Below are 13,123 nucleotides of genomic sequence, written 5' to 3'. Positions count from 1 at the left end.
TGTGTGTTTCGGGGGATGCATGGCTCTCAACCTTGGCCTCTCCCGAGTCTGTACGGGAGTTGCAGCTATGGGACAAGACTGTAACAATTGGATATCACAAAATTGTGGAGAAAAATTGGTAATAATAATTTTCATTGTGGTAGGCATTTTCTTTCTATCCATACATTATTTAAACATTTCCGATAAAGTTTCAAGGGAAACTTTATTGTGCGAGACCTCACAACTCAAGATATCTTCCTCACAGTCCGATTTGAATTGTTCTGAAATTGTTGGAATAAAGCCCTTTACCTTTTCAATAAACCTATCACAATCCTCGAGATCGAAATTTGAATTCTTCAAAATTACCATAAAAATAAGTTCCATTGCTCTGATATTTCTACAGGATTAGTGTTAAGATTGTCATTTATCTTAAGAGCTGAACAGAACAGTTACATTTCTGATTCCTTTTTTCTAAGGCAAAAAAGTAACTAGTAGTATTTTCACCTTCCATTGGCTCTTGAACTTATAAAGGCACATTTAGCCATGTCAACATGCATTTACAGCAGATGTATTAAGTGTTATGTCTTCTTCTACTGTAAGATTAGCTGTTATAAGCAGATCATTCAGATTTTCCATTATTTTATCTTCTGAGTAAAGTAAAATGAGTAAAATGTTTTGCTATGCTTAATTCTATCAAAATTCAATTTCACATAATTATTTTGTATTTCATATTTGTTACCTGTAATCTTTTGGTTCAACCTTAATGTATAATGAGCATCATCAACAGGGGGAACATATTTGGTGTACGCTAATAAGCTGTAGAAAGAATATATCAATTTATAAGACTTGTTCATAAAATAAAGATTTGTTCATAAGAAGGGCCTGAGATCAAAGTCAATATTCAGACCACTAGGGGTCAATGTTTTTAGATAGGATAACCAGTAAGCCTCCCTTTGTAGGCTTTTCCACATGAACAGGTGATGAGATAGATTACTCCCTTGGTCTTACATGAGATGATACCCCTAACAGGGATTTTTCAACCTGTATGTGGGTGTCTGAAGAAAGATGTTTTATAGCGCTATTGCACTCTGCGCATGAGCCACATTTGTAGTTCCCATTTGGGATAGGCGTCAAGAGTGTCTTACTATGCTTTATTGCCAATTCTCTGACTTTAAACTTAAAAATTTGTATCTTTGTACATAACCCATTTGCTTTTTCCCAAAGAATCTCCTTAGCAGCTGGTTTAATAGTGTCAATGAATAATTAATTTAGTAATAAATTATTATTCAATTTCCAGTAACCACAAATATTGTTACTCTTTTCTTTAGAACCAACAAGACTAAGGGCTATAATCTTATGATCAGATAAAGGTGCTCAATGGTGTGATATTTCTGAAACTGCAAACGAAAAGTTCTGTTAGCATTGCTCCAAGTGAAGTCTCTCCCATTAGGGTTCAAAAACCATCAAGTGCCTGATACCAACAACTGGTCACAAATAAACGAGGTAGCCTTGAATCTTGATTGTTGTCCTTGGGGGCAAATTATCTCATTAAAGCTCCTCTATGTTTATCATGGAGATTCTTGTGTAAACATAGTCATGGCCTTTGCAGTACCGTCACTCGCCAGACAGCTAAACAATTGCTCTAAAAAAAAGTTAGCTAAAGGCAGTAACTTAGCTATCTAGCTAGTGAACCTGGCTGGCTAGCCAACAGGTGCACAGAGAAAGTTCCTTTTTGGGTCTCAACTAAACAGGCAGATCTTCTTGATTTTGCTTCAAAAGACATATTGTTAAATTCCTTTCGTAATGGAGATAAGTTTGCGGTTCAATAAATCAATGAAAATCAATGTGGTACTCGATAACTGTCCCACAGTTCACATGGATGCTGCTGCCCTCGTCGCCATCTTGCATGGCCCCCAACAGCTGCCATAGCTAGGTTATTTATCATGCAATATGACTACGTCGTACCTGTCTTGACTGCATCAAACCTGGAGAAGCTAGTTTAGCTAGCTAGCTAGGCTAATTGAGGCTGGATGCGCTTTCTTGCCCTACACCGTTACAAATAAATCACATCAGAATATTAAGTAGCAGCATACCTGTTGGCTCTTGGTCATTGTAACCTATCCTTCTCCTTTACCTTTTAATTACGTCATTTTAATTCCATCTTCCATTGATTAGATATAGCCTTATTATTCCCCAACAACAAGCTACACGTGCCACACGCCACTCTCGAAAAGAAAGAGCAGCAGCATACAGTAAATTGTACAATTTCTCTTTATTTTTCTCTCCTGCAGCAGTTTCGTTCGGAACTGTATGGGTCCTTCCGGATAAGTCAGTTAAAATGACACATACCTGAGACCTGTGAAAATCATATAAGATCTGACCCAGACCCGTGACATGATTTAGAATTCTGGATTGGGACCCACTCGGGTCACGGATCGGGTCCAGGTTGATCCGTGAAGACCTCTTCACTTTCACAGTGGTTGTCTGAAGCGTGCTATAGACTAGAGTTCACAGCTGGTGAATGGCAATGCCTCATCGTGATTGGTTATTCCCCATCATTTGCAACACTGTAAATAAGCGTCATGGCGTCGTCACCATCATTCCTTTGCGGTACTGCAAACTGTCGTGATTACCAGCTGACAAACTTGTATGAGTTGATTTTATTCCTAGCTCAGAGTTTGCCTGAAGATCATTATAAAACCTACTCTGAGCTGGGATTCTTTTGTCTTAAAACAGGTTAACAGGATTCCCCGAGAACCTGTTCTGAGATGCCTTGTGGATAGGGGCCTTGGCCTAGGGACCACTTCATCCTTCTCAGCAAGCATTACTGGTATTGGTTTGTCTGTGTATCAGGGTCTTTGCTACAGGCCAGCTGCCATTGACACTTAACTGTGTGTTTATTTTTAGATCCCTAAGTTGCCCTTCGGGATGTCTTTCACGACACTGCAAGGGTTGGTTCTATAAAATAGCCACCAGAAGCAATGGCGGGTTTACATGTCAAGTATCTGTCACGCCCTGACCTTAGAGATCCTTTTTATGTCTCTATTTTGGTTTGGTCAGGCCGTGAGTTGGGGTGGGCATTCTATGTTTTGTGTTTCTATGATTTTCTATTTCTATGTTTTGAACGGGTATGGTTCTCAATCAGGGACAGCTGTCTATCATTGTCTCTGATTGGGAACCATACTTAGGTAGCTTTTTTCCCCACCGTTCTTTGTGGGAAGTTGACTTTGTTTAGGGCACATAGCCTTTGAGCTTCACGGTTTGTTTTCTCGTTTGTTGTTTTGTTGGCGTCATTTTTGAAAATAAATCAAATGTACGCTGACCACGCTGCACCTTGGTCCTCCTCCTTCAACAGCCGTGACAGTATCAATCAACATTTTACAGAGATGGACATCCCAACACAGTGTTCAGATACTCTGCCTATCAGATGCAGAACAGAAAGCTGGGTTATGTTCATTAGGTACCAAACCTAATAAAATGGACTGAATATCTGAACTTGTTTAATAAGGAATACTCGTTTTCTGTTGCAAAACGTTTTGGTATGGCGTGCCTGAATTAACGCAACCCTGATGGCGGCACTGGAGCAGTAAATCATTGCGAGTTATAAGGTACATGGATCAGATGAGTCCATTATCTCGTGGCTACTGGGGTACAATGACAAATGACCTCTGACAGCAATTCTAGGAGAGATTGGAAGCGCGGTATTGAATTCTGCTGCAGGTCGGTAGCCTACATGCAATAAATCATGTAAATTGATTTGATATTAAAAATCGGCATATACCTGTAGCCGTTATATGATTAGCTAACAATTGAACAGCTGCTCAAGGAGGCCCAAATCTCAGATGTAATTCAATCAGTTTAGGGTTCTATGAATAAGATGTACAGAACATAACGTATGAGATTGGTATTGTAAAGCATAACTCAAAGTGACATTCTGAAAGGAGACAACTTATTGTAAGACATACCACCTTTATTAAATGCACAGTATTACAAGGAGCATTTCCATTAACTGCAGAGAAGCTACTCTTATGATGCACAAAGCATAGAATTGATTGATAGAATCGACTAATACTTAAGCAGTGGGATTGAATCTGTCGGGAGAAAAAACACACATACACACCGCAGCTCAGGGGTATCACACACACGTATACACACACACACAAATGCACGCATACACTCGGACTCTCACGCGACATCATTCAGACAGCAGGTAAAACGTTATCTGCACAGGGATGAAAAAAATCTATTATGCTTTTTCATATTTACAAAATAAATCATTGACACTCCTCCCATCCCAAAATAGATTACATTCAAAAAGGTCCCACCCTTTCTAAATTACATTCAAAATAATATACTATTCATGATGCAAAGTCACAGTTATTCATCTGAAAGAACACCAAAAATAAGCTACAGTCAGAGATAGAGATGAGTGGTTGGGGGTTGAAAATATGGTCTCCGTCCCCATTGGGTCACCTGGTTACTGGATTTTGGGTCCTTTGACGTTCCAGGTGACCAAGAGTCTATGGCCTTCTGACAGACAGCATCACTCAGTCATAACCTATATGGTTCTTCCATCCGATAGGAAAGCAGAGCGGGGACATAGGACTCAGAAAACACAGTTTAATGAAATCTCTCCAGTTCCAAAGTAAAAAACATACAATAATAAGTATTATTATATGAAATTATGAACAAGCACAAATACAGTTTTTTTTTCTTCTCACAAATAAATGTGTATTTACATATTGCCAATGGCCCATAACACATATTTCTTTAATGTCACACGTTTTTGATATGGTACCTGTTTATAACAGAATATACTATAGACCATACTATTCATTTAGACAAATATCAGAACTGTACAGAATGGATTGCAGATTATAGGCGAGAGTAATCAAAGCAGACACACATGACTATAATACAGAACGGACTACTTTGCATTCCGAAAATGTTCAGACCGCTTCACTTTTTCCACATTTTGTTACGTTACAGCCTTATTCTAATAGATTAAATACATTTTAAAAATCCTCAATGTACACACAAAGCAAAAACAGGTTTTTAGAAATGTTTGCAATTTTTGTTTTGTTTTTAAATAAAAGAAATACCTTATTTACGTAAGTATTCAGAGCCTTTGCTGTGATACTCAAAATTGAGCTCAGGTGCATCCTGTTTGCATTGATTATCCTTGGTTCTACAACTTGATTGGAGTTCACTTGTGGTAAATTCAATTGATTAGATATGATTTCAATAGGCACACATCTGTCTATATGTAGTCCCACAGTTGACAGTGCATGTCAGAGCAAAAAACAAGCCATGACGTCGAAGGAATTGTCTATAGAGCTCCGAGACAGGATTGTGTTGAGGCACAGATCTGGGGAAGGGTGCCAAAAAATGTCTGCAGCATTGAAGGTCCCCAAGAACACAGTGGCCTCCATTCTTAAATGGAATATGTTTAGAACCACCCAGGCTCATCCTAGAGCTGGCCACACGGCCAAACTGGGCAATCGGGGGAGAAGGGCCTTGGTCAGGGAGGTGACAAAGATCCCGATGGTCACTCTGACGGCGCTCCAGAGTTCCTCTGTGGGATGGGAGAACCTTTCAGAAGGACAACCATCTCGGCCACACTCCACCAATCAGGTCTTTATGGTAGAGTGACCAGACGAAAGCCACTCAGTAAAAGGCACATACAGTTGAAGTCGGAAGTTTACATACACTTAGGTTGAAGTCATTAAAACTCGTTTTTCAACCACTCCACACATTTCTTGTTAACAATTATAGTTTTGGCAAGTCGTTTAGGATATCTACTTTGTGCATGATACAAGTAATTTTTCCAACAATTGTTTACAGACAGATTATTTCACTTATAATTCACTTTATCACAATTCCAGTGGGTCAGAAGTTTACATACACTAAGTTGACTGTGCCTTTAAACAGCTTGGAAAATTCCAGAAAATGATGTCATGGCTTTAGAAGCTTCTGATTGGCTAATTTACATTATTTGAGTCAATTGGAGGTGTACATGTGGATGTATTTCAAGGCCTACCTTCAAACTCAGTACCTCTTTGCTTGACATCATGGGAAAACATTTTTTAAAAACAGCCAAAAATGGTAGACCTCCACAAGTCTGGTTCATCCTTGGGAGCAATTTCCAAACGCCTGAAGGTACCACTTTCATCTGTGCAAACAATAGTACGCAAGTATAAACACCATGGTACCATGCAGCCATCATACTGCTCAGGAAGGAGACGCGTTCTGTCTCCTAGAGATGTGCGTACTTTGGTGCGAAAAGTGCAAATCAATCCCAGAACAACAGCAAAGGACCTTATGAAGATGCTGAAGGAAACAGGTACAAAAGTATCTATATCCACAGTAAAACGAGTTCTATATCGACCAAACCTGAAAGGCCGCTCAGCAAGGAAGAAGCCACTGCTCCAAAACAGCCATAAAAAAGCCAGACTACGGTTTGCAACTGCACATGGGGACAAAGATCGTACTTTTTGGAGAAATGTCCTCTGGTCTGATGAAACAAAAATAGAACTGTTTGGCCATAATGACCATAGTTATGTTTGGAGGAAAAAGGATGTCGCTTGCAAGCCGAAGAACACTATCCCAACCGTGAAGCATTGGGGTGGCAGCATCATGTTGTGGGGGTGCTTTGCTGCAGGAGGGCCTGGGGACAATGGACCCCAAGCATACTTCCAAAGTTGTGGCAAAATGGCTTAAGGAAAACAAAGTCAAGGTATTGGAGTGGCCATCACAAAGCCCTGACCTCAGTCCTATATAGAATTTGTGGGCAGAACTGAAAAAGCGTGTGCGAGCAAGGAGGCCTACAGACCTGACTCAGTTACACCAGCTCTGTCCAAAATTCACCCAACTTATTGTGGGAAGCTTGTTGAAGGCTACCCGAAACGTTTGACCCAAGTTAAACAATTGAAAGGCAATGCTACCAAATACTAATTGAGTGTATGTCAACTTCTGACCCACTGGGAATGTGATGAAAGAAATAAAAGCTGAAATAAAATCACTCTACTATTATTCTGACATTTCATATTCTTAAAATAAAGTAGTGATCCTAACTGACCTAAGACAGGGATTTTTTACTGGAATTAAATGTCAGGAATTGTGAAAAACTGAGTTTAAATGTATTTGGCTAAGGTGTATGTAAACTTCTGACTTCAACTGTAACAGCCTGCTTGGAGTTTGCTAAAAGGCACCTAAAGGACTCTCAGACCATGAGAAACAAGATTCTCTGGTCTGATGAAACCAAGATTGATCTCTTTGGCCTGAATGCCAAGCATCACGTCTGGAGGAAACCAGGCACCGCTCATCACCTGGCCAATTCCATCCCTATGGTGAAGCATGGTGCTGACAGCATCATGCTGTGGGGATGTTTTTCAATGGCAGGGACAGGTAGACTAGTCAGGATTGAGGGAAAGATGAACAGAGCAAAGTACAGAGAGATCCTTGATGAAAACCTGCTCCATAGCGCTCAGGACCTCAGACTGGGGCGGAAGTTCACGTTCCAACAGGACAACGACCCTAAGCACACAGCCAAGACAATGCAAGAGTGGCTTCGTGACAAGTCTCTGAATGTCGTTGAGTGGCCCAGCCAGTGCCCGGACTTGAACCCGATTGAACATCTCTGGAGAGACCCGAAAAATGCTGTGCTGTGCAGCGATGCTACCCATCCAGCCTGACAGAGCTTGAGAGGATCTGCAGAGAAGAATGGGAAAACCCCCAAATACACTGCCAAAGGTGCTTCGAAAAAGTACTGAGTAAAGGGTCTGAATACTAATTTAAAATTTCTGTATTTTATACATTTGCAAAAAAAATATACATAGACACTAATTTTGCTTTGCTATTTTGGGGTATTGTGTGTCAATTGATGAGAGGGGGGGGCAATTGAATCCATTATACAATAAGACTGTAACGTAACAGAATGTGGAAAAAGTCAAGGTGTCTGAATACTTTCTGAATGCACTGTAAATGCTGGAACTGGTCAAGAAAGAACCAACCATTGACAGACCATTATCCCCGAACAAATATGTTAGGATTTTTCAGCGGTATGTTGCAGACAGTCCAACATAGCTGGGGGCAGATTTCTGTTGTGTTCAATAAAGAATGTAATAGTGATAATACAACACTTGAACTGACTGTGGCTCAAAGCATATGAGTTTGGGGTGTGCATTTCTGAAGTGCACTTAACATGATCTGTTGTCTCAGCAAACATTACTGCACTGAATTATCTCCATATCAACAGCCAAAGGTTATAGGAACTGGGGGCTTACGTAGTATTACTGATTAACAGTAGTGTCGAGATCACGTTTATGAGTAAAAGTGACTCCACTAAAGAGAAAATGGAAAGATTGTACATTGATATCACTGCAGAAACAATCTGATTGTACCTTACAAAGAGACAGACACATTGAGCAGAGCACTGTGACATTAATGGTCCTTTTCCATATGGACTCATCATTCTTCCTTGGAGGGAATGCATGATCACCATGAAGATTCAGTCAAAAGCAGGGGAGATATGGTGGTTGACGTTGTTTTGCTAATCATACTTTTTCTTGCAGACACCATTTTTTCCCGCAAGAATTTCTGGGTACCCCCCCAGATTTTTACAAAAACAAATAACCTTCAATTAATCACATTTTTATCTCTTATCAAAAGGAAAATAAACCATTAAATAGATTTACTCAATACAAATTTTCAAAGGCGTTTGGAACTGTGTAACTGGAGAGATTAATTTTGACACCCAACAGCAGTCCCCCACCACCACCACTAAATGGTCCCGACACCGACCTGGTATATTTAAGTGATAATGCCTGTGACGCCGGTGTTTAGAGGATATATTGGCATGGGTGCTACGTATATATCCTCCAAACACCGGCTTCAAGGGAATTATCTATTTTATACAACGGGTTACCAACATATTCAAATAATGATTGACATATTTTCATTCAAAACGTTATTTTGATTAATTTATTCATACCATTTCATCCTTCGACACAAATCTAGGGTTGCTAGAGACGCGACCCAGTCATTCAGTCTTTATGTTCTGTATCTATATATGCGACCCAGTCGTTCGTTCTAAATGTTCCATTGCCATACTGGCTTATAACGTTCTTATCCCTTGCTTGCTAGCTAGTCAACTACGGCTATCTTACAGTCATGTCAAAAAAGTCCAGCCAGAATAACAGCAAAGTAGCTGCATTTGCATAAACTGTTTTCTAGTGACATTTTTTTTAGATACATCTATAACAATGAGCTAATGATGTGCGATTTCACCTGGCATAGAACATGTGCACACTCGTCAGGACACTGTTGTCCAAAGGAGATAGCCAACAACACAGCTACAGTAACACAATCACTTCAAACTGAAGCTGGAAAGACTGCAAATTAGCTGCGTTTCGTTTTACCTTTTTTCAATATACATTTTGTATATATCTATATATATATACACACACACAAATTATGCCAGCTGATTATTGATTTTGACTGGCTGAGAAACGCTGTCTGCCTGTCTGTCTTGTTCTGACTCGTTCATTACTATGCGACAGCAGATCGAATTTGAATATTGAAAAGAATTTGCAAATGTTGGAGAGACAGACAGCAAGGTTTATACAAATATCCGCTGTTGAAAAACGCAATGTTAGTCTAAAAGAAATGTGAGATAACGTCTAGATACTTTTTATAGTGGAGATCAAGTTTATAAATTACCAGGCTGGGCTGTTGAGACAGTGGATTTCGCAGTCAAATGGAACAGGGTAAAATAGGCAGTTTGACTTCATAGATTTAGCCGGTGGCAACTTGTTGAATAGACACCGGCTGGAACGCGGTTTTAACCAATCAGCATTCAGGATTAGACACACCCGTTGTATAATACTCTGTACAGTGCCATCAGAAAGTATTCACACCCCTTGATTTTTTCCACATTTTGTTGTGTTACAGCCTGAATTGATAATTGATTATATTTAAATGTTTTGTACCCGGCCTACACACAATACCCCATAATGTCAGAGCGAAATTGTTTGACATTTTTACAAGCCTCGCAAAAGGCAGCTGTTGGTAGATGTGTAAAAAAAAGAAAAAAAAGCAGACATTGAATATCCATGGTGAAGTTATTAATTACACTTTGGATAGTGTATCAATACACCCAGTCACTACAAAGATGCAGGCTTCCTTCCTAACTCAGTTGCCAGAGAGGAAGGAAACCACTCAGGGATTTCATCATGAGACCAATGGTGACATTAAAACAGTTACAGAGTGGCTGTGATAAGAGAAAACTGAGGATGGACCAACAACATTGTAGTTACTCCACAATACTAACCTAATTGACAGAGTGAAAAGGAAGCCTGTACAGAATAAAAATATTACAAAACATGCGTCCTGTTTGCAACAAGGCACTAAAGTAATACAGCAAAAAAAATAGCAAAACAATTAACTTTTTGTCCTGAATACAAAGTCTTATGTTTGAGGCAAATCCAATACAACACATTACTGAGTACCACTTTTCCAGGATAAAAAAGAAATGGAATGGAGCTAAGCACAGGCAAAATCCTAGTGGAAAACCTGGTTCAGTCTGCTTTCCACCAGACACTGGGAGATTAATTCACCGTTCAGCAGGACAATAACCTAAAACACAAGGCCAAATCTACACTGGAGAAGACAGTGAATGGTGAGTGGCCACTCATTCACTGAGTGGCCATTCATTCTACTTGAAAATATATGGAAGACCTGAAAATGGTTGTCTAGCATCGATCAACAACCAATATGACAGCGCTTGAAGAATTTTGAAAATAATAAAATGGGCAAATATTGTACAATCCAGGTGTGCAAAGCTAAAAAATAAAATAAAATAAACACGTACCTAGAAAGACTCACAGTTGTAATCGCTGCCAAAGGTGATTTGACTCAGCGGTGTGAATACTTATGGGAATATTATTTCTGTATATCATTTTCAATACATTTTCAAGAATTTCAAAAAACATGTTTTCACTTTGTCATTATGGGCTATTGTGTGTAGATGGGTGAGGGAAAAAAGATTTGATCAATTTTGAATTCAGACTGTAACAACAAACTATGGAATAAGTCAAAGGGTATGAATATTTTCTGAAGGCACTGTCCTAGGTCCTCTTCCCTATCAAATAATCTGATTCAACTCTGCCAGTTATCAAGTCGTCCCATCCCTGATAGAAGCTGTTCAGGATGCCTAACAACCACATGGGGAATCCTACTAAATATAATCTTACAACTGTCCCTAGACTTCAGAGACTCACAACTGATCCTAATCATTGCAATAGCCTATATGATATGAAAAAGTTGACACACCTACTCATTCCAGGGTTTTTCTTTATTTTTTAAATAATAGTGAAGACATCAAAACATATGGAATCATGTAGTAACCAAAACTGTTAAACAAAATCAAAATATATTTTTATATTTGAGATTCTTTAAAGTATCCACCCTTTACTTGATGACAGCTTTGCAGTCTTGGTATTCTCTCAAACAGCTTCATGAGGTAACCTGGAATGCATTTCAATTAACAGGTGTGTCTTGTTAAAAGTTAATTTGTGGAATATCTTTCATTCTTAATGCGTTTGAGCCAATCAGTTGTGTTGTGACAAGGTAGGGGTGGTATACAGAAGATAGCCCTATTTGGTAAAATACCAAGTCCATATTATGGCAAGAACAGCTCAAATAAGCAAAGAGAAACAACAGTCCATCATTACTTTAAGACATGAAGGTCAGTCAATGAGGAAAATTTCAAAGAACTTTGAATGTTTCTTCAAGTGCAGTCACAAAAACCATTAAGCGCTATGATGAAACTGGCTCTCATGAGGACTGCCACAGGAAAGGAAAACCCAGAGTTACCTCTGCTGCAGAGGATGTTCATTAGAGTTACCAGGCTCAGAAATTGCAACCCAAATAAATGCTTCACAGAGTTCCAGTAACAGACACATCAACTGTTCAGAGGAGACTGTGTGAATCAGGCCTTTGTGAGACACATTGTAGGTGAACAGATGATTTTTGCATGTGTGCTTCCCACTGTGAAGCATGGAGGAGGTGTGATGATGTGGGGATGCTTTGCTGGTGACACTGTCAGTGATTTATTTAGAATTCAAGGCACACTTAACCAGCATGGCTACCACAGCATTCTGCAGCGATACGCCATCCCATCTGGTTTGCACTTAGTGGGACTATCATTTGTTTTTCAACAGGACAATGACCCAACACACCTCCAGGCTGTGTAAGGGCTATTTGATCAAGAAGGAGTGTGCTGGAGTGCTGCATCAGATGACCTGGCCTCCACAATCACCCGACCTCAACCAAATTGAGATGGTTTGGGATGAGTTGGACCGCAGAGTGAAAGAAAAGCATCAAACGAGTGCTCAGCATATGTGGGAACTCCTTCAAGACTGTTGGAAAATCCTTCCAGTTGAAGCTGTTTGAGAGAATGCCAAGAGTTTGCAAAGCTGTCATCAAGGCAACGGGTGGCTACTTCGAAGAATCTAAAATATATTTTGATTTGTTTAACACTTTTGGTTACTACATGATTCCATTTGTGTTATTTCATAGTTTGTCTTCACAATTATTCTACAATGTAGAAAATAAAGAAAAACCCTTGAATGAGTAGGTGTGTCAATAAATAAATAATAAATATAAGATCAGAATTTCACACCCTGGTTCCAAATGTAAACAAGTCAATTAGTAATTTAAGTGCATAAATCGCTGAATAGGGGCATTTTACCAGTGATCTTTTCTAACTCTAGGGTGAAAACTAAAGCAGTGTCAATGTTGATTCCCCACAAATACATTTGAAATAAATCAAATATCCTTAAAGGCTAAATCCATCATTTCCTATTAGCTTCAATATACTGAAACATCTTATCAACGTCGACCTCAACAACATCGACAGCATTTATGAAGCTGCCTTCGAAAATGCTAAACAAACAGTGTAGTAGATTTCTGGGCCTCCAATAGATTTATACAGTAGAGGATAAAATGATGCTCTCTCTAAGCCATTGCTGGTGAATGTGCTCTTCACAAATGACAAAACAAAATGACAATGTTATTCTATGCTACAGTATGGTCAACTTTCTTACTACTTGTTGAGGCAACTCAAATTCCTCCCTGTTCCAAC

The sequence above is a fragment of the Salvelinus sp. IW2-2015 genome, linkage group LG4q.1:29, assembly GCF_002910315.2.
Source record: "Salvelinus sp. IW2-2015 linkage group LG4q.1:29, ASM291031v2, whole genome shotgun sequence".
Taxonomy (NCBI): domain Eukaryota; kingdom Metazoa; phylum Chordata; class Actinopteri; order Salmoniformes; family Salmonidae; genus Salvelinus; species Salvelinus sp. IW2-2015.
The sequence above is the reverse complement of the archived record's forward strand: the minus strand, read 5'-3'. Positions refer to the sequence as shown.